At 40.1% G+C, this 19,604-nt stretch overlaps 1 pseudogene across 1 annotated transcript; it reads left to right on the top strand.

Moving 5' to 3' along the window:
- Nucleotides 1-16,289: 16,289 nt before the first annotated feature.
- LOC309859966 (kelch-like protein 13 pseudogene) lies at nt 16,290-18,544 on the top strand (annotated as a pseudogene). Its single transcript has one exon. The product of its transcript is annotated as a kelch-like protein 13 pseudogene (transcript).
- The last annotated feature ends 1,060 nt before the right edge of the window (nt 18,545-19,604 follow it).

Here is a 19,604-nt window from a genome sequence, read left to right on the forward strand (position 1 = left end):
GATACTAGAGATCAATGACATACTAAAAGTTTATCTTTCTCAGTCACTTCTCTAATCCTTGCTATGGATTTAATCGGTCTCCTTGAGTATCCTGAAAACATTTCTTCGACATTGCTTCCAGAAGTCTCTGAAATGGTTCAAGATAACTATTTCAGTGATATTTACTCCAAGGCTACACCAAGTAAAATCTCATGTTTCCTAAACCTGGATATGCATCGGAATCATATAAAGTATTTATAAATGGTTTTATCCTCATATGTTCTGGCTTAGTAGATTTAAGAAAGTATCACTATTTTGTTAATCTCAAACAAGTAGTGCTGAGACACAAAGGAAAAGATCTAGAATCACAGTTCCCCAATATACACTCAGATGGTACAATGAGAAGAATATCAGTGTGGGGTTCATTATGCCAGTAGGTGGTTCAAGCCACTCGCATGCAAATAGTGCACAATGAAGGACTGCCTACCAGTGGGATGAGTCATCTAAATGGTGTATCACTGTACTTGCTGAAGAGGCTTCCTCCTTTACTTCTAGAATCACTCCCATTCTATTTCCCAATTTAAATGAGGAATCATGTCTTCATCCAAAATTAGGCATATCCCCTTACAATGGGCTAAGCTTTTGTGTCTTCCCAAAATGCCCTGTTGAAACCTTAACTCCCAACGTGATGGCATTTGGAGGTCAGCTTTTGAGGGGTAGTTAGTTTTGGATGAAGTCATGAGGGTGGGGAAGGGATATGGCTTACAAGAATGGATATGGCTAATTTACTCTTCTCTACCATGTGAAGATATACAAAGGCAAAGCTGTTTGCAAGTCAGGAAGAGGACTCTCACCAGAACCCAACAACCCTAGCACCCTGATCTGCTCCCGCTTACATTCCAAACTCCATTGTTTTGCTTTATTTGTTTCTGTAGCATTCATTGCCCTCTATCATATTTCAGAATTCACTTACTTTTACATGTATTAGTCTCACAAATTTAACTTCATAAAAGCACAAATGTTTGTATTTTTTAAATTTAAGTCCAATTTAATTAACATATGCTGTATTATTAGTTTCAGAGATTGAATTCAGTGATTCATCAGTTGTATATAATAGCCAGGGCTCATTACTTCAAGTGCCCTTCTTAATGCCCATCACTCAGTTACTGCACCTTCACACCTATCTCCCTTCCAGCAGCTCTCAGTTTGTTCCCTGTAGTTAAAAGGCTCTTATAGCTTACTTCCTTCTTTGTTTTTTTCTTATTTTATTTTTCCTTTCTTTCCTCTATGTTTGTCTGTTTTGTTTCTTAAATTCCACATATGTGTGAGAACATATGGTATTTGTCTTTCTCTGACTGACTTATTTCACTTAGTATACTCTCTAGTTCTATCCACATCATTGAAAATGGCAAGATTCCATTCTTTTGGAGGGCTGAGTAATATTCCAATGTGTGTGCTCATGTGTGTGCGTGTACCACAACCTCCTTATCCATCCATCTGTTGATAGACATATGGTCTCTCTTCTGTATTTTAGCAATTGTGTACATTGCTATCCCCTATAAACCTCGTGGGGGCATGTGCTCCTTCAAATCACTATGTTTATATCCTTTGACTAAATGCAAGTGCTATTGTAGTGTGGATCTGAGGAGCCTCCATCCTGTTTACTGGAGTGCCTGCATTGGCTTGCATTCCCACCAACAGTGTAAGGAGGTTTCCCCTTTCTCTGCATCCTCACCAACGTCTGTTGTTTAGTGAGTTGTTAATTTTAGCCATTCTGACAATCCAAGCCCATTATGACCTCCTCCTCAAAGCCAGAAGACTTTTTGGACTAGAATCTCTATCATTAATTTAACTGTTTGATACCTGTTTAAAAATTATCTCCCTGCCTTACCATATATAACTATCACCAAAATAAAACACTATAATTTTCTCATCAATTAAAGTAAGGTCTCTGAATTGCCATATAAGCTCAGCTTTTCATGTTTTGAAAATCGGTGGCATCAAAATATTCTGGGCCATAGGCACAACTGTTATGGGGTCTTGGATGCCCACCCCACGCCATTCTCAGATGTTTCCCAGCCTTGACTCTGTAAACTAAAGATAACAATACACTGCAAGACTCCTTGGAGATGTCCTAACCTATAATTAGGACATCACCTTGTACTTGGGAAGCTTTCATATGACCCTTCCTATCGAAGAGTGACATGTGGGGAATAGGTAGCGTAGGAAAGTGGCATCATTTGTATCACTGGGACCTGCCTCGTCTGAGCAAATCCATCATGACATTCCCAGCTGCCAAATTCACCTAGAGACTACAATGGCTTTAAGGTCCAAAGCCTCAAAGAAAAATAAAATGTTTCCCTACGCATATCCTCTGTGCTAGGACGTTCTCCTGGTCCTGACCATTCATGTATGGGTGTCCTCTCTCCCTTTTGAATCTACTAGCACACTGAGTAGCCAGGGGAAATGCAGCATGTTCAGCATATTGGCTATTTCACTTTACCTGCACACTTGTCTTTACCTTGGAGTTGTGACTAACACTTATTACTGTACAGCTTACAAGAGTTGAGTTGAATGAAGATGAGAATAGGAAATATTAGCTAAAATGGAATGTGAGATTATCTTTAAATTCCAGTGATATGTGTTTTTTCTCTCCTGTTTGTTATGGTTTTGGTTTTTACTCTGTTTGATTACTACTAGTGCAAAATTGTGTACAACTGGTAAGAAGAGAAAAAAACTTAACCACTAAGATACTCATAATATTGCCACCAAGACAACACCAAAACCTTATTTCAGTTTTGAAATAACAAACAGATCTCTTGTCTTCCCTGGTCATGACCTCTCTGCTGTGAATGCCAGTTAGCACACCATCTTGTTCTGGGGTAAAGCTTCAATGATGCATAGGCTCATCCCCAAGACCCTTTCACCTCTTGCCCTTATCATGCACTTCACCAGCCCCCAGAAATATGTAACCTAGAAGCCACTGAATTACTATTTTCTAATTTCCCTACAGTCAAAAATAAGCCAAAGCCAGTGCCCGAAGATAACAATCTGAAACTGAGTCCTATGCCTTCTGCTAGGGATAGATCCAGGGCATTCTAAACAATCCAAATGGTTTCATGCAATATATGCATAAAAATTGCATAACCAAAGCTTAAAGAAATATGAGGGGCCTCCTGGTATTCAAAAAAAAAAAAAAACCCAAAAAACAAAAACCTGTCCCCTGGTATTAAAAACACCAAAGGACTCCCATACAGCTGAGTTTAATAAACCACTTTTAAACATATGCTTCATAAGAGACATTTCCAGTGTGTGTCTCACGCTATAATGCTCAACAGCTGCGACTATAGCCCTCAATGTGTTCCATATGGGGCTGTGGTTATAATCGGCTCTTTCTGTGAAAGGCTCTCTTGGACTTCTTCTGTAATTAGGATTAAAATGTGCTGAGGGCACACAAGAGATGGGAAAGAGACCTTTTATTTCAGTCATTAGCATTTCTCTCAGGCAAGATCACCTTTCAGAAAAAAGCTGTGCAGAGTCTGTCTCTAACCTTCACCAAAAGAGGTCCAGCCTGTAGCCTGTTAAACTAAATTCCTCCTCCTCCTCCTCCTCCTCCTCCTCCTCCTCCTCCTCCTCCTCCTTCTTCTCCTTCTCCTTCTTCTTCTTTTTTAATCTGAAAATGATTTTGAGGCAGCAAGCTTTAGTAGAGTAACAATTGTTCATTGCTCCTCAAAACGATGCTAAGACAATAAGGAGTTGGGGAATTTTGAAAAAATTAATAAATGTGAGCTTCATTGAGAAGAACAGACACAGGAACCTTAGAAAGAAAACTGACAGGACATGAGGCTGGATCCCAGGATCCAGGGATCATGACCTGAGCTGAAGGCAAACACTTAACTGACCAAGCCACCCAGGGAGCCCAAAATATATATATATATTTTTTAAAGAAGCACTTCTGAGAAATTTTCTTCAAAACACGTGCTTTGAGGAACTAAAAAAAATAAGTACTTCCAATGCGATAAGAATGTCAGGAAGAAAGATTAGAAGGAAAGCAAATTGTTAAGAAATTTTTGAAGGAAAATTTGACAATATTTTAAAAAGTAAAATTTTACCTACCTCTTTATTGGAGGAATGTGACTGCTGAATAACTATGAGCTGGACCCAAGCAACTGGAGGCCCCTCACTGTCTCCTATATCCTTGCAGTGTACATTCTCCCCACCGTTTCCATTGTACAAGACAGATTCAAGGATGCAAACTCAAGAGAGCAATGTGGTGTTAAGACGATCTGGACTAAGATAAATGACTGAACCTAGGTAAGGTCTTTATATAAAGTTTTAAGATCTGGCAGGTGGGTGTGGAAATCTACTTATCTTATGGCACCCAAGATGAGCCCCATATGAAAGTTCCCTTGCTTATGGAAACTGCCAGCTACCAGTCTGGTTTCTTCAGTCTCTCTTTGCCCTCCATGTGCTGGGTGAGTTTTCAGATTTCATTCAGGAAATTCGCACATTTACAAACCAACATTCTTTGACCCCGCAGTTCCACAGCTAGGAATTATTTGCCTTTAATTTGAAGTTTAATACTGAAATTTACATAGCTGATATTTAAATCTTTTTATGTTTATAACTTAATGCATTATTAGCATTTTAATAAATAAGATTCATGTTCATTTAAATGGATTCAAACACCTAGACTGCCAATTTCTTAATACAATGTCCATATTTTTTTGAAAATAATATGAAAATGGAAAAAATTACCTCATAATCTTTCTCCACCTGATCCTGTTCTCATTGTCAGGTACTTTCCATTTCTTCCCAGCTAATGACTCTGCTTTGTTATCATCAAAGCAAGGAAAGAAAGTGTGATAGTGGCCAAAATATTAGGTGATTTGAGTTAGCACCTGTGCATCTGGGGCAGTTGTGCCAGCCAAAGTTGGCCAACTTTGGTTTCCTTATCTGGCCACTTGGGAATAATAATCAAATCTATGTGCTAAGACAGGTACAAGGACTACATGAGATACCATCCTGATCACTTAGCACAGAACCTGCCTTAGACTGGACACCTAATGAAGGATGGTTCTTATATAAAATATCTATAAGTAAATATTATGCATTTTATATGTTGCTGACATTGATGCCTTAAATGTGGCATACTAAAATACCATTGCTAATATAATACTGACATTCCAGTCCATCACAAATAAAAATTGCACTGTATCATTTCTCTAATGAATAGTAATATGGAAAATTGCCCATAACAGTGAAATTTTGAAAAAAAATATTAAGTTCCTACAAGATAGAATTCATTAAATAAACTATTATATCTATATATGCAATCAACACTATGCACCTATTAAAATTATGTTACAGACAAATCTTAAATGTATTTAATGCATGTTTCTAGGTACTTGGTTTCTCATCTGTAAAACTAGACAAGTGAGAGATGATTCTTCATCACTTTGAGCTATTTTCTTCCATTTTTGCTATAAATTTTCATTGTCATTTAATTTTTAGTTTGCTACCAGAGTGGATTTGAAGATCTTTTACTCACACTGAAAGACAATAGGTGAGAGTGAATAGGCAAGGTCATAACAATAACTAGATTTTCAGGAAATAGTGAAGAACATTCCATGTAGAGTACAGCAGCAATGTGGATGACACCTCGGAGTTGTGCAATATGGCAGCCCTATGGTGACTCCCCTTGCTTTAGGTAGGAGAGGCTCTTCCACAGTACGTGCACCTAATGCTGGGATGGATGGGTCCAGTCAAAATGGCATCAACAATCTGCAGCCTGTTCCAGCAACCAGCAGCAGAAACTCTATAGCATTTCCTTATCTAGCAGAAGAGAAAATAATTTGTTTTAGAAATATGTATCAAATCTTGCCAGTATCTGGAAAATCATATAGAAAAAAAAATACAGAAAAAAAACCTCACATGATCTTGTAACAACCACCTAAAAATTCAGAAAATGATCAAACAAATCAAATAAATGCCATATAATTAACATTGGTTTCCTCTTCAACTGCAGAAAGTGCATCCTGAGTAGGCATCCAGTCCCTTCTCCCTGGATCTCTCTCCCTCTTTTAGCTCTTTTCTTTTTCTCCCTGGATCTCTCTCCCTCTTTTAGCTCTTTTCTTTTATCTGGTCCCTAGGCCCTAGACTCATCCTCCCACAGCCCCCTGTGGTGAAGGCAGAGGAATGTCCTAGCTCTGGGGAGAGAAAGCAACATCTGCAAAGCCAGGCCGTTGAGAACAGTCAAACTTTTCTAGAAAAAAGTCTGAATTAAAAGTTTAAGATAATAAATTCTGGGATGGGTCCTGGAATATGGTTTTCACAAGCCCTCCATGTGATTCTGTTGCCCTTAAAATTTGAGAAATACCGATCTATTCCATTCTGTTTCTTTGCTACATCTCTGGCTCAGTCAAAACAGGTACCTTCACAAGGATGTCATCTCAAGAGCATCCTTTGAAAGTCTCCCTACTCAAAAGAAGAAAAGAAAAGAAAAAAGAAAGTCTCCCTACTCATTTTTCTCTTTTCTCTGCTTATGAGAGGCTATCCTCACCTGAATAATTTAAGATACTAAATTAGACAGTGACATTTATTCTGCCACTGTTGTGTGTGTGTATGTGTGTTTCTGTTTTACCCAGACAGAGGGAGTGAACTAAAAACCTTAAGATTGAGACTTTATTTTTTTTTTTTTATTTTTTTTTTTATTTTTTTTTATTTTTTTTTTTTAAAGATTTTATTTATTTATTTGACAGAGAGAAATCACAAGTAGGCAGAGAGGCAGGCAGAGAGAGAGAGAGAGAGGAGGAAGCAGGCTCCCTGCTGAGCAGAGAGCCCGATGCGGGACTCGATCCCAGGACCCTGAGATCATGACCTGAGCCGAAGGCAGCGGCTTAACCACTGAGCCACCCAGGCGCCCCAAGATTGAGACTTTAAATATGCCTTCTTTTTGAGTGTTTTGAGTGTCTGATAAAGAGATAGAGTACTTACTTGGCATTAACATGTTCTGTTTCCTTCCTAAAGCTTGTTCCAGCAGGTCACCCCTCATTCCCATATTGTAGTTCCTACAATAATTAATTCAGCATCTATTTCATTATACCTCATTCCAAGAGTACATTAAATGCATTCTCATATTATGGTGTTGATCTCTCCCTTCTTTACCTGGTTAGTGCCAGTGAAACTCGAGGTGTGATCTCCTAACAAAGAAGGACCCCAAGGTGTGCTTTATTTTTAAGAACCTAGTAACTAAAAGTCAGAGAGGGAAATAATCCTTGGCTTTTGACCCACTGTTGTGGCATTTTTCTAACACAACCCATTATCACATTTGTGTATGCCATCATCATAGATGTTGTGGTCATGCTTTAAGGTACTTTGTTTGCTCAGGGATAGGAAGAGCAACATTTAATATTTTAGTGATAGGCTTAGTGAGAGTTGACACATTTACCACAGAAGCTAACATCAGACTGATACAACAGAGTACTGAAGCCTGCTTTTATTAAGTGAATGCCATACAGTGTTTGCAATTAGATTCACAGAAAGAATTTATCCATAGGGATTTGCTTCCCTTCTAATGGCATTCTGTCTAGAAAGCAATCTCCAGTTAAGTCCCATGGCAAGTTGCAAGGAATGACATAATACACACTCTGCCCTCAACGAAGTACACACTGCTTCTTCACCCCGGGAATCATTTTCCATTTCAGTCTAGGAGCAAAACATACGACTCTGCTTGTTTTCCTCTCCAGATCACTAAAACCTAGAAGCACAGGGCTGCTTTCTGGCTTTTGTGTCAAGAACTATTAGATTGGGGGATGCCTGGGTGGCTCAGTGGGTTAACGCCTCTGCCTCCTGCTCAGGTCATGATCCCAGGGTCCTGGGATGGAGCCCCGCATCGGGCTCTCTGCTTGGTGGGAGGCCTACTTCCTCCTCTCTCTCTCTCTCTGCCTACCTCTTTGCCTACTTGTGATCTCTGTCTGTCAAATAAATAAATAAAATCTTAAAAAAAAAAAGAACTAATATATTGGGCTTAAACAACTCTCCATGGAAATATATGCTTTATAGGTTGCTCATAATTATGATTAGGAGGCTGAAAAGCCTGACTCAATTTCACAAATGTCTAAGGTGAGGGAGCAGCTTCCAGGCCCGCCAACAGGATGGTGGTTCAGCGAATTTCACTGCTACCTGGCATCATTTATCTGTTAAACTAATGTGCCCTGTGGATTAGAGTTTAGGGATTTTGGTCTCTATCTCCAGAGTCACCTACTTCCCCTCACCCCAGTTTTCTGCAACCATCTCCCTAAGCCTCAAGGTAGAATTTCACAGATCAGAAGATCAATGGAGAGGGAGCAGAGACACCAGAAGCTTGTTCTCTGCCCCGTTTAAAGACAGCTGGCAATTTTCAATGTGCTCTATCATGCAGCCTTTCCACCCTACCTTTGCCAACCACATAGTCACATAGCAAACACATGGATTTGACCCCAGGACTTCAAATTCACAAAAAATATATGGTAAGAATATCCATGCTGGTGTATGACCCAAGTTTAGCATTTTCTTATACTTGAAGTAAGTGGACTTCAGAAGTGACAGTTTTATGAGGTATCATTTTATCTCTGCTTTCAATGTATATTAAAGTACCCTCCATGACTTTTTTCATACCTTTTTCACACCAGGAGAAATAGGAGGTGGAGGAGGGCAGCCCAGCCCACCTCCTCAAAGCCATCCAAGGGCCGGCCATCTGTCCTACCATCTTGCCTGCCACCTTAGTCACTTTATTTGAGTACATACAAGTACAGACACCAGCTGTTGTCATCTTCTATGCCTTTCTGACCAACTATACCCTAAAACAAAATTTGGCAAAAACAAAACCAAGAGAAGATAAAACTGTGAAGCTGATAAAGGCTTCCTTGGTTGCCTTTTCCCACTTTGCATTTCAGTGCGAAATTCTGCATTTCCTGCATTTCCTCCTTCCATCCAGGTCACCGACACCCTGCCAACCCACTCTGCCCTCAGGTTATTGCCAATAGGTGAAGGTGGCCACTGGGGAATCCCATCTGGACTGTACTTCCTGAAGGACAGGTAATAGGAATAACCTTCCGAGTTATATGGATAAGAAAGGTTATCTCTTCTCACATGTGCAATCAAATAGTATACATTATATTTCATTTGTATCTCTTAGAACCCTGATATCTTCTTGTTTCTCTGACAAAAACAGTAATCCAATTAATTGGACAAACGCATTAATACTACCTTTCTTGGAAAATAGCATCTTTTATTTTTCTCACTTAACTTGCACATTAAGTAGTTACTGTGACACAGCTCCATGCTACAAAAGGAATAAAATGTGTTTTCTGCATTTAAGAAGCTTGCATTCTAGCTAGGAGGAAGGGTACATACCTAAACACTATTCACACACACAAAAACAAAACACAGTGTCATTAAGTACAATAATAGAAATGTGCAAAAACTCTTATGGAGACATTGGACAGAAAAAAGAATTGAGCACAAGAATGGACAAGAACATCTGGAAGTGAAGCTAAAAATAACGGCTGAAGGCCAGGGATGAAAAACTCTGTGTTGTCCTAACAAGTTAGGACCTTCTTTCTGACTGTAAGGGAAAATCTGAAAATTACTTTCTGAATATAACCTGACCCAGTGAAGCAACTGTAAATGGAAGGCTTCAGGTACTCTTTCAGAATTACCACTGCCTAGCATAGCCTCAACCCTCCACTGTCCTGACACTGTATGTGGGAAGTAGTCTTTAGGGTATCATTCTAAAACATCTTCCTGTCTATATAACCCTGTCTTCTCAGAAGATTTTGGAAAAATAAAAAAAGACATTTATACTTCTGATAGAATGAAGTACAATGTTATCTAAATGAAAAGGTTTAGGAGAACAATATTCTTACTTGTTTGGAAACAGCAAAATCCACCAAAGATAGCACTAAAAGAAAGTATATGATTTAAATTTAATTGACCCAGATTATTGACAGAAGTCAGATGAAATAGAATAAGAGTGCATGGAATAAAAGGTATATGATAAAATCTATGGTTTAGAAATCAGCAACAAGTCTTTTGTTTCTTTAATATAATGCTTGGAAAGCCAGCATGTAAATGTGACAAAACATAGCATTTAACATTATCCATCTCCTTGTGAATTTTTAAAACCACAACACATGATTTTGACAACCACAGCTATGTACTATGGGAAAGTCGAAGCCAAAAAACACAGGAATTGGAGCCAGTGAGTAAAAGGAGGGAGCATGAGATTGATGTATGGTAAGCTTACAAAGAAATAAATTCAAAACTTTCCAAAAGCACAGAACTAAAGTCAGTCCCATAGCTACATAAAGAAACCCTTAACTAAGATAGATATGCTATTCAGTGTTCTGAAATTATAATTGGCCTTCTAGCATTATTTTGCATGGAATTAGTCTCCTCTATTAATCCAGAAATACCAGCCCAAACCAGTGCTTCTCCCCGTACCCCTAAAATTTGATAAAGATCATTACTTTCTTTAGTATACATGAATTTCTCATTTCTGCTGAATGATTTCTTAAACTACATCCTAAACTGGATTACAGGCATTGGCACAGAGGAATGCTAATGAGGAGCTACAGGCATTTCCCAATTTAAAACTTGATTGCATTCCAAAAATATATCGGAAAGTTTGACTAATTGGAGCTCAGAATATATCTTCTTGTGGAAATAAATGGTGGATAATTTCCTGAACTGACCCAAGCCAGGCCATGAGATACCTAAGCCATCATTTCCAAAAGCACAACCTAAATTCTGGGTCCGGACAACAGGATCTTTTGGGGAGAGTAGGAGGAAAGGCAATACAGTGAGGTTTGCCCCTATTTTACTTAGCATTAATAGGTTAAAAGTGTCTTGGCTATTCTCTCTCCTCCCCCTTTAATACCACTTCAATCCTCCTATCCCTGCTAGAGAAATGCTCCAAGCTCCAAAGGTATCTTCCCTACCTCTGCCCCAACCCTACCCCACAGTCTTCATGTCAAGAGTTCGGCAGAATGGGAGGCAGTGATAGAAAGACACATTTGTCACCCTTGAGATCTGCCACTTAGAAGCTTCCGCACTGGCCAGAATTACCTTGGTAACAGCAGTTCCTCTAATTGCTTGTTCTGGCTTTTGGGAGCTCAAATTGTCATTAGAAAAAAAAAAATCAATAACTTTTCAGATGTTCTATTCTTGGCAAGAAAAGAGCCTTGGGAAATGTCTATATAGCAGAAGTCCCTGCTGCCATCAATTCTTGCTCCTGTGCCAGTTTTGAATTGATTTAAGAAAAGCTGTCTATGGCTTATGTCTCTCCTTTTCTCTTTCTTTGAATCTTCTTCAGCACAGTTTCTCTAAACATTCAGTGCTCCCTTCAAGGGAGATCTTTGTCTTCTGGAGCAGGTACATTTTCCACTGCCCTATTCTGAACATGAATATCCTTACTCAAGACCACGTGTCTTTGCATCCAGTGTGAACTTGGATCATGAGGCAGCAGGTGAGGAAAGGCATGGCAGGGAAGGTTTGGCTCAATGCAAACTCTAATGATCAATGAGGGCTGCCTGGAAAGTGGCCAATGGGGGCTGGCAGAAAGAGAGGGATTCCAGGGAGATCCCAGCTCCAGAGCAAGTGGGTCATAGTTAACTGTTGACTCTGGCAAGAATACTGGCTAGAGGACAGTGAGGGAACCCACACACTTACACTCTCAACCCTTGGCAGTAGGGAGTCAGGATGATTTGGATTCATATCTGGTTTTTCCATTTGGTAGCTATGTGGCACTGGGCAATTTACATTTAGTTTCTTCTTTTGAAAACTTAAGATAAAAATCTACATCAAAGAATCCTTGTGATAAAGTTAACATTTGTAAAGATACAAAAATTCCAAAATATTAATTCTTATCCCCTTCACTAACACTGTCTGCCATTCTTTCAATCAGCTGAATTAATAAATATTGGTCTTGGCCCTCTTTAGACATTTTTCTCTTAAATTATTGAGGTTTTTTGTTATTGAATTTTTTTTAAAAGATAGATTTATTTGTTTATTTATTTGTCACAGAGAGACAGAGATCACTAGTAGGCAGAGAGGTAGGCAGAGGGGGGTGGGGGGAAACAGGATCCCTGCTGAGCAGAGAGCCCAATGTAGACTCCATCCCAGAACCCTGAGATCATGACCTGAGCTGAAGACAGAAGCTTAACTCAGGCACCCTTTGTTATTGAAAAAAAAATTTTTTTTTTTTATCCACAATGATTACTTGGAGCAGATCATATGTCTTTCTTCCACAAAATTCCTCACTTCTAACATGGCATTAGTTGTATGATGTCTTGCATCAGGTTTATAAAATAGCTTTTTGATGGGGGTGAGGTGTTACACATTCAGATTAAATGCACATTTCATCTATTAAGTCAAAAATTCCTAATTTTTTGAAGGTCAAAAGTAAGATTTCTAAACATTGAGTAAATAAGGTAGATTCCTTTCTATTTTGTTATCTATCAAAAACAAGTTATTTAAAGTAGTGCAATGTTGGCCAAGGTCTATTTTCTTCAAGGTGGTTAGGTATAGCTGGCACAAATTCTCTTGCATTTATGCAAATACCCAAGTAGTCACTTTCTCGTAGTGCTGTCTACAGCCCGGGCACCAACATGCTTGAGCTGTGTCTTCTCTGTCCCTCTTTGACTCCAATGTGAGCATAACAGGGCAGGAAGACCCAAAGGGCTGCATACCCCAAAACATGCAGAAGCAACCTGGACACGCCACAGCTTTCCTAGGGGAGTCATAAATGGAGACAATAGGCACCCCAGATCTCCCTGCTCTTCAAACATTGGTTGGTCATCCACTACAGCGGAGTTTCATCGTCCCTTCCACTCATCCTAGACTTTGTCTTAACAGCTCCACACCCTTACTCTTATTCTTCCTGTCTCTTTATCCTTTCCAAGAGCAACACAGAAGAATTCCTGCCCAGTCTCAGAAGAGCTACATCCACTCTTCTGTGAACTATTGTTCCTGCCATTACTGGGAAATCCTCTGCCCCCTGCATTTACCAAGAACTCCAACAAAAACAATTTTTTCTTGTGAAGAATCTTCCTCTTCCCATCACCTTCTAAAAAGAGGGAGTGGCTAACAAGGACTACATTCCAGAGGAAGCCCCAAATAACTGGAGAGGTGAATAGAACAACTACTTCTATAAGTCTTTCAACCAGAAGGCATGTCCTACTAAGATATTTCCCCATCTTTGAAGTACAGTTATGAAAATTGTTCAGAGACAGAGGAAAGTCAGGTCGAAAATTTCTAAAACAAAACAAAACAAAACCCAAACTTATAATTTTTAGTTTTTTTAAAATCGTACTAAAAATTATTTCGTTTCTTCATATGTCCTAGAAATTAGGCTATGCCTACATTGCTATTTAAGATAAAATACATGTGGTGTAGTAGAAATGCTGTAGATACAGCCAAACCTATGTTGGGCCCTGCTTTTGCCATTGAACAAGTGATTCTGAGCCTGTACTTTTTACTATCTCCCTTTAAAAAGTTGTTCTGAGCCTCAGTTTCTTTATCTCTTAAATGGATATAATAAATCTTGCTTCAGATGGGTTTTTTTTCTAGTGTTTTTTAAAATACTTTTTTCTAGTATGTTTTTTAGTTGGAGAATATTAATTCTCTTCTTCGTCCTTCTTCTTAAGTTGTGCATTGTGTTTTCCTCTATGCTCTGCATATAATACCATTGGCAATTTCTGTCTCTAAGGCCTAAAATGAAGCAATTACTATTTTCTGTTTTTAAAAAAGTAACAATCGGTATTAAGTGAAAGATGTCATGTTTAGAAGCTCAGTAGACATGAGATCCAAAAGTAACCCCAAAAGTTAGTCTTTCCATCAGTTAGCGCCTCTTCACATGGGGGGATAACACCCATCTGGCAAGGCTGTTGTAAGGAAGAGAGAGGCTGATGCAGAGTTGGTCATATAGGTAACGTACAGTGAGTGAGAGCTTGGCATGGGGTGTACTGGTCCCAAAATCATATTCTAACACCTCACATAGGATGCCATCCCACTCAACCCTGTTCTCCACACAGGGACAGTCACATGGAAGTTGGTGGAGAGCTCATACCCTTTCAAGGGACATTCTGGCTTTGCCTGGAAAAGCACCACTGTAGTGTTCTCAGACGGTGGCCTCAGAAATAGCTGGCCCTGCAGTACCCACTTCCACCTAAGACCTCCATCCCTGTGAAAATGAGTTCCTGTCTGCAGCCCTAAACATATGTCTTATGAAGTAGGGTAATGGATTTTAAAGAACCTCTACATATGCAAAGCATTGACCCAGTTTGTATAACATCAGAACATAGTGCCACCCCTTCTGGATGCAAGATCTCAGAGCTCCAACAAGACCTGAGAGTATGGTGTGATGACTGAGCTCTTTCACTTTGAATTTAGTTACCAGACACCAAAGATGGGGTTAATACAAACTCAGTAAATTTGTTGGTGATAAATTCCTGGCACAAATGCCACATACATTCCTGGGCCCAGGAATGCCAAAATGTTCAGGCAGTAAAGCAATGATGCAGTCAGTAATTAGGATACCAAACAATGCTAACATCGTACTTAATCAAATCCAGAAGTTCTACCTTATTTAGTCCTATTATAGCAATCAACTATTTGATTATTTCTATCTCAGGCTTAAACTCCCAGGCAAGTTATCCAGCTTACTACTGCCTAGACTTAAGATTCAAATGAATTTAGTATTGGCAGTCACTTTTACGGTTAGATAGTTTTCTTCACTTCTGATACTTAAGATTAAAGATATTAAATTACTGGGACGCCTGGGTGGCTCAGTTGGTTGGGCAGCTGCCTTCGGCTCAGGTCATGATCCCAGCGTCCTGGGATCGATTCCCACATCGGGCTCCTTGCTCGGCAGGGAGCCTGCTTCTCCCTCTGCCTCTGCCTGCCATTCTGTCTGTCTGTGCTCGCTTTCTCCCTCTCTCTCTCTCTGATAAATAAATAAAATCTTAAAAAAAAGATATTAAATTACCGACTTCCTGGTTGTTACCAGGTCTTATAGTACATACCCTGTAATTATAGATACAGGTCAAAGATAGCCAAGTGAGAGCTAGTAGCAGCATATCGACTTTTACTTAATAATTTTAATGTCATGTACCAAACTCTGAATAAAATAAAATGCCAAAATGGTATTTGTTACACTAAAGTTTAACACATAAATGACAACGAGAATTTCTCATATTGTCTGTCCCCAAATTCTCTAATATAATTTTATTTCCTGATACTAAAGCATGCACTTTGTTCAATGGAAAGGCATGAGTGTGTTATTTTGGTCACTAGAGGGCAGGAAATTAAAGTACATTATTTCCAAAACCCTTTAAAGATACATGTCATATTTAGGGAATCTTAATGATTTTCTGAAAGGAGAAAATAATCTGCTAAATACATATTTTCCCAGCAAATAATTCATAAACACTCATAAATATAACAAATAATAAGCTCGATTATTTTTGTTTTAATCATTTTTATAGGAAAGAAATAAATATTTCTATTGGATAATAATCTCAAGAATGCACATTTCCCCTAACATAATGTCTTCTGTTTAATAGTTTTCATTTGATGTTAAAAAAAAAAAAAAGTCCTTCCTTTCTGCTGTGACTATTCATATATTCAATGCGTTTCTTTTCTCAGAAGTTTATTTAATCTTGTTAAATGTTCATGGTTTATCTCCCCCTCCGATTTCCCCCAAGTCACTTCTGAGAGACTGTCAACTCTGAGAAACAAACTGAGGGTTTTGGAGGGGAGGGGAGTGGGGGGTTGGGTGAGCCTGGTGGTGGGTATGATGGAGGGCACATATTGCATGGAGCACTGGGTGTGGTGCATAAACAATGAATTTTGGAACACACACACACACACAATTTAATTTAATTTAATTTAATTTTAAAAAAGAATATATACGAGGCGCCGCCGGGGCCACCCCAGCCGCCATGTTCCCCCCGCCCGCGAGCTCGCTCCCCCCGCCCCCTCCCCTCCTTAACTGGACTCCCGCCCCCTCCCTCTCCCCCCGCACCCCCCAACCCCCGAGGTCAGGCGGAGGCTCTGCCAATGCGGCCGCAGCAGCTCAATCTCCCCTTCCGGGGAAGCCGGGAACGGGGACTTTGGAAAATAAGTGGATCGGCGGACGGGTTAGGGTCCCTGCTCTCCACCTGCGCGAGGGCGAAGTGACCAGGACGAGCCAGGGGCTGCGGAGGTGGGGGGGCGGTGTCTCGCAAGCGGGAGGGAGCCCCGGCTGCGCCGTGCGACTCTCTCTTTGGCCCTCGGAGTGCGGCAGCGGACTGACGGACGGCGGGACGCGGGGACGCGGCAAACAAGGTCATTATCCGAGTGTTAGAGGTGATGGATCATCTTCATAGAGGGGAGTCAGTCGCTGCAATACTCCGTAACCGATCTCTAGTGGAAGAGGAGGACCAGCACATGAAATTGTCCCTTGGAAGCAGCGAAATGGGTCTCTCATCCCATCTGCGGTCTTCCAAGGCAGGGACCACACGCGTCTTTACCAGCAATACCCACAGTTCGGTGGTGTTACAGGGCTTTGACCAGCTTCGACTTGAAGGATTGCTTTGCGATGTGACCCTGATGCCTGGTGGCACAGATGACACCGTCCCTGTGCATAGAGTCATGATGGCCTCTGCTAGTGATTACTTCAAGGCAATGTTCACAGGTGGAATGAAAGAACAAGATTTAATGTGCATTAAGCTTCACGGTGTGAGCAAAGTCGACTTAAGGAAAATTATTGATTTCATTTATACTGCAAAGCTTTCTCTTAACATGGACAACCTTCAGGACACCCTCGAAGCTCCAGTTTTCTTCAGATTCTGCCGGTTTTGGACTTCTGCAAAGTATTTCTCATATCTGGGGTCACTTTAGACAATTGTGTCGAAGTTGGTCAGATTGCCAACACCTACAATCTGACAGAAGTGGATAAATATGTCAACAGTTTTGTCTTGAAGAATTTTCCCGCATTGCTGAGCACTGGGGAGTTCTTGAAGCTCCCTTTTGAGCATCTTGCCTTTGTGCTTTCCAGTAATAGCCTTAAGCACTGCACTGAACTTGAGCTCTTTAAGGCTACCTGTCTCTGGCTACGCCTAGAAGAGCCTCGGATGGACTTTGCTGCCAAATTAATGAAGAACATAGGATTTCCACTGATGACACCGCAGGAGCTCATCAATTATGTGCAAACCGTGGATTTCATGAGAACTGATAATACCTGTGTGAATCTCCTTTTGGAAGCCAGCAATTACCAAATGATGCCATACATGCAGCCAGTGATGCAGTCAGACAGGACTGCCATTCCCTCTGACACCACTCATTTGGTCACACTCGGAGTTCTGAGGCAGCAGCTGGTTGTCAGCAAGGAATTGCGCATGTATGATCAAAAGGCCCATGAATCGAAATCGTTAGCCCCCATGGATGCCCCACGGTACAAGCATGGCATTGCTGTCATTGGAAATTTCCTCTATGTCATCGGCGGACAGAGCAATTATGACACAAAAGGAAAAACAGCAGTCGATATGGTCTTCAGATTTGATCCTCGCTACAATAAATGGATGCAGGTTGCATCTTTAAATGAAAAGCGCACCTTTTTCCACCTAAGTGCCCTCAAAGGATATCTGTACGCAGTCGGTGGGCGAAATGCAGCTGGTGAACTGCCCACAGTGGAGTGTTACCATCCAAGAACAAATGAATGGACCTATGTTGCCAAAATGAGTGAACCCCACTAGGGCCATGCTGGAACTGTGTATGGAGGAGTCATTTATATTTCAGGGGGAATCACTCATGACACTTTCCAAAAGGAGCTCATGTGCTTTGACCCGGACACTGACAAATGGATCCAGAAGGCGCCGATGACCACGGTCAGAGTGTATGGTGGGCGAGAGGCTCTACGTCATTGGCGGCAATCACTTCCGAGGCACAAGTGATTATGATGATGTCCTAAGCTGTGAATACTACTCACCTATCCTTGACCAGTGGACCCCAATTGCTGCCATGTTAAGGGGGCAGAGCAATGTCGGGGTTGCAGTCTTTGAAAATAAGATCTACGTGGTCGGTGGGTATTCCTGGAATAATCGCTGTATGGTGGAGATAGTGCAGAAATATGACCCTGACAAAGATGAGTGGCATAAGGTGTTTGATCTCCCAGAGTCCCTTGGTGGCATCCGAGCTTGTACACTCACGGTGTTCCCTCCCCAAGAAACCACACCATCACCTTCTAGAGAGTCCACCTTTTCTGCACCTTAAGATCAACCCCGCCCCGCGACTAAGATGCTGTGTTCCTATCTTTGCAGCGTGTCATGAATTCTCTTCTTTTGCGCCCCCTTTAGTAGTGTATGTAAGGATTAGCCTCCAGTAATTGTTACAGATATTGGAAAAAAAAAAAAAAGACAACATTGATGTTATTTGTGCTGTTTCTTTGGCTTAGGGTGTTTATAAAGTTGGTAACAAAACCATTCTGGAAATGTATCCCATTGAAGCTGATGTTTAACATATAAAAACAAAACAAAACAAAACACACACACACACAAAACCCACAAAAAAAAAAAAAACCAACCCAAGATATTGTCTATAAAATGTTTCTTCAGTACTTTTTCGATGCTGTGTATTGGGTGTAAGGTATTTGTCATCTTACATTAGAAAGCCCAGCGAACCAACTCGAAGGTGGATTGTAGTAAGTGTACAACTGTGCTAACTCGGCTTCAAAGTAAAAAGTTTTCCTTTCATCTTTGACTGTGAGATGTCGAAGGGAGGCAGCTTGCTCTAACAGGAAACAATAGACAAAAGGTTGCCAACTCGCATGAGCTACCTCCCTCTTTTCATAAAGTATTTTTGACATATCTGTCAACCCACCTATCTGCGTGGGTGCATTGAAAACATAGGAAGTTTCTTAGACACACAGGAGAAATAATAACTGAAATTCACCAATATTAATAATAATAAAAAGAAACAGCATGACCCCTCTGCTTAGAAACAAGAGTTCGGGGTTTCTAAAGTGTGTATAAATACATACACACATGTACATTGAGCAGACACAAAATTTTAAAAATGGAATGTCACATCAAATAAACCTGAATGATCTTTTAAAATTTCTACCAAAAAGCAGCTTCCGTTAAAATGGGAATTCAGTAGCACACATGGAAAATCCTACTGAATTTAGGTGGACAAGGGCTAGAAATGTTGAGCAACTAAATTTGTCACTTGACCAAATTTTTCCTTCCGAAACTGTAATCTATGCCTTCTCATTTGCTGTTAAGGTAACTTGCATATTATCTGTGTTCTGTATACTCTCAATTCATAAGGTTATTTAGTACAAAGTGTAGCAGCCTCCCCTGGGGAGCTGCTTTTGCTCAGTGATTTCAACTTCCATGTTTTATCTCTTTTTGTTCAATAAAAAAGCATTTAATGTCAAAAAAATAAAAAATAAAAAAAATAAAAGAATATATACACATAGATATAGCATCAGCTAATTCAGATTCTTTAGAATATTTGGCATGAAGCCAATAAGAGTTTAATTCATATGAAAGAACAGGCCCATTAAGAATATTTATGTTATAATCAAACATAATTATAAGTAA

Source organism: Mustela nivalis (genome assembly GCF_964662115.1).
Source record: "Mustela nivalis genome assembly, chromosome: 2".
Taxonomy (NCBI): Eukaryota; Metazoa; Chordata; class Mammalia; order Carnivora; family Mustelidae; genus Mustela; species Mustela nivalis.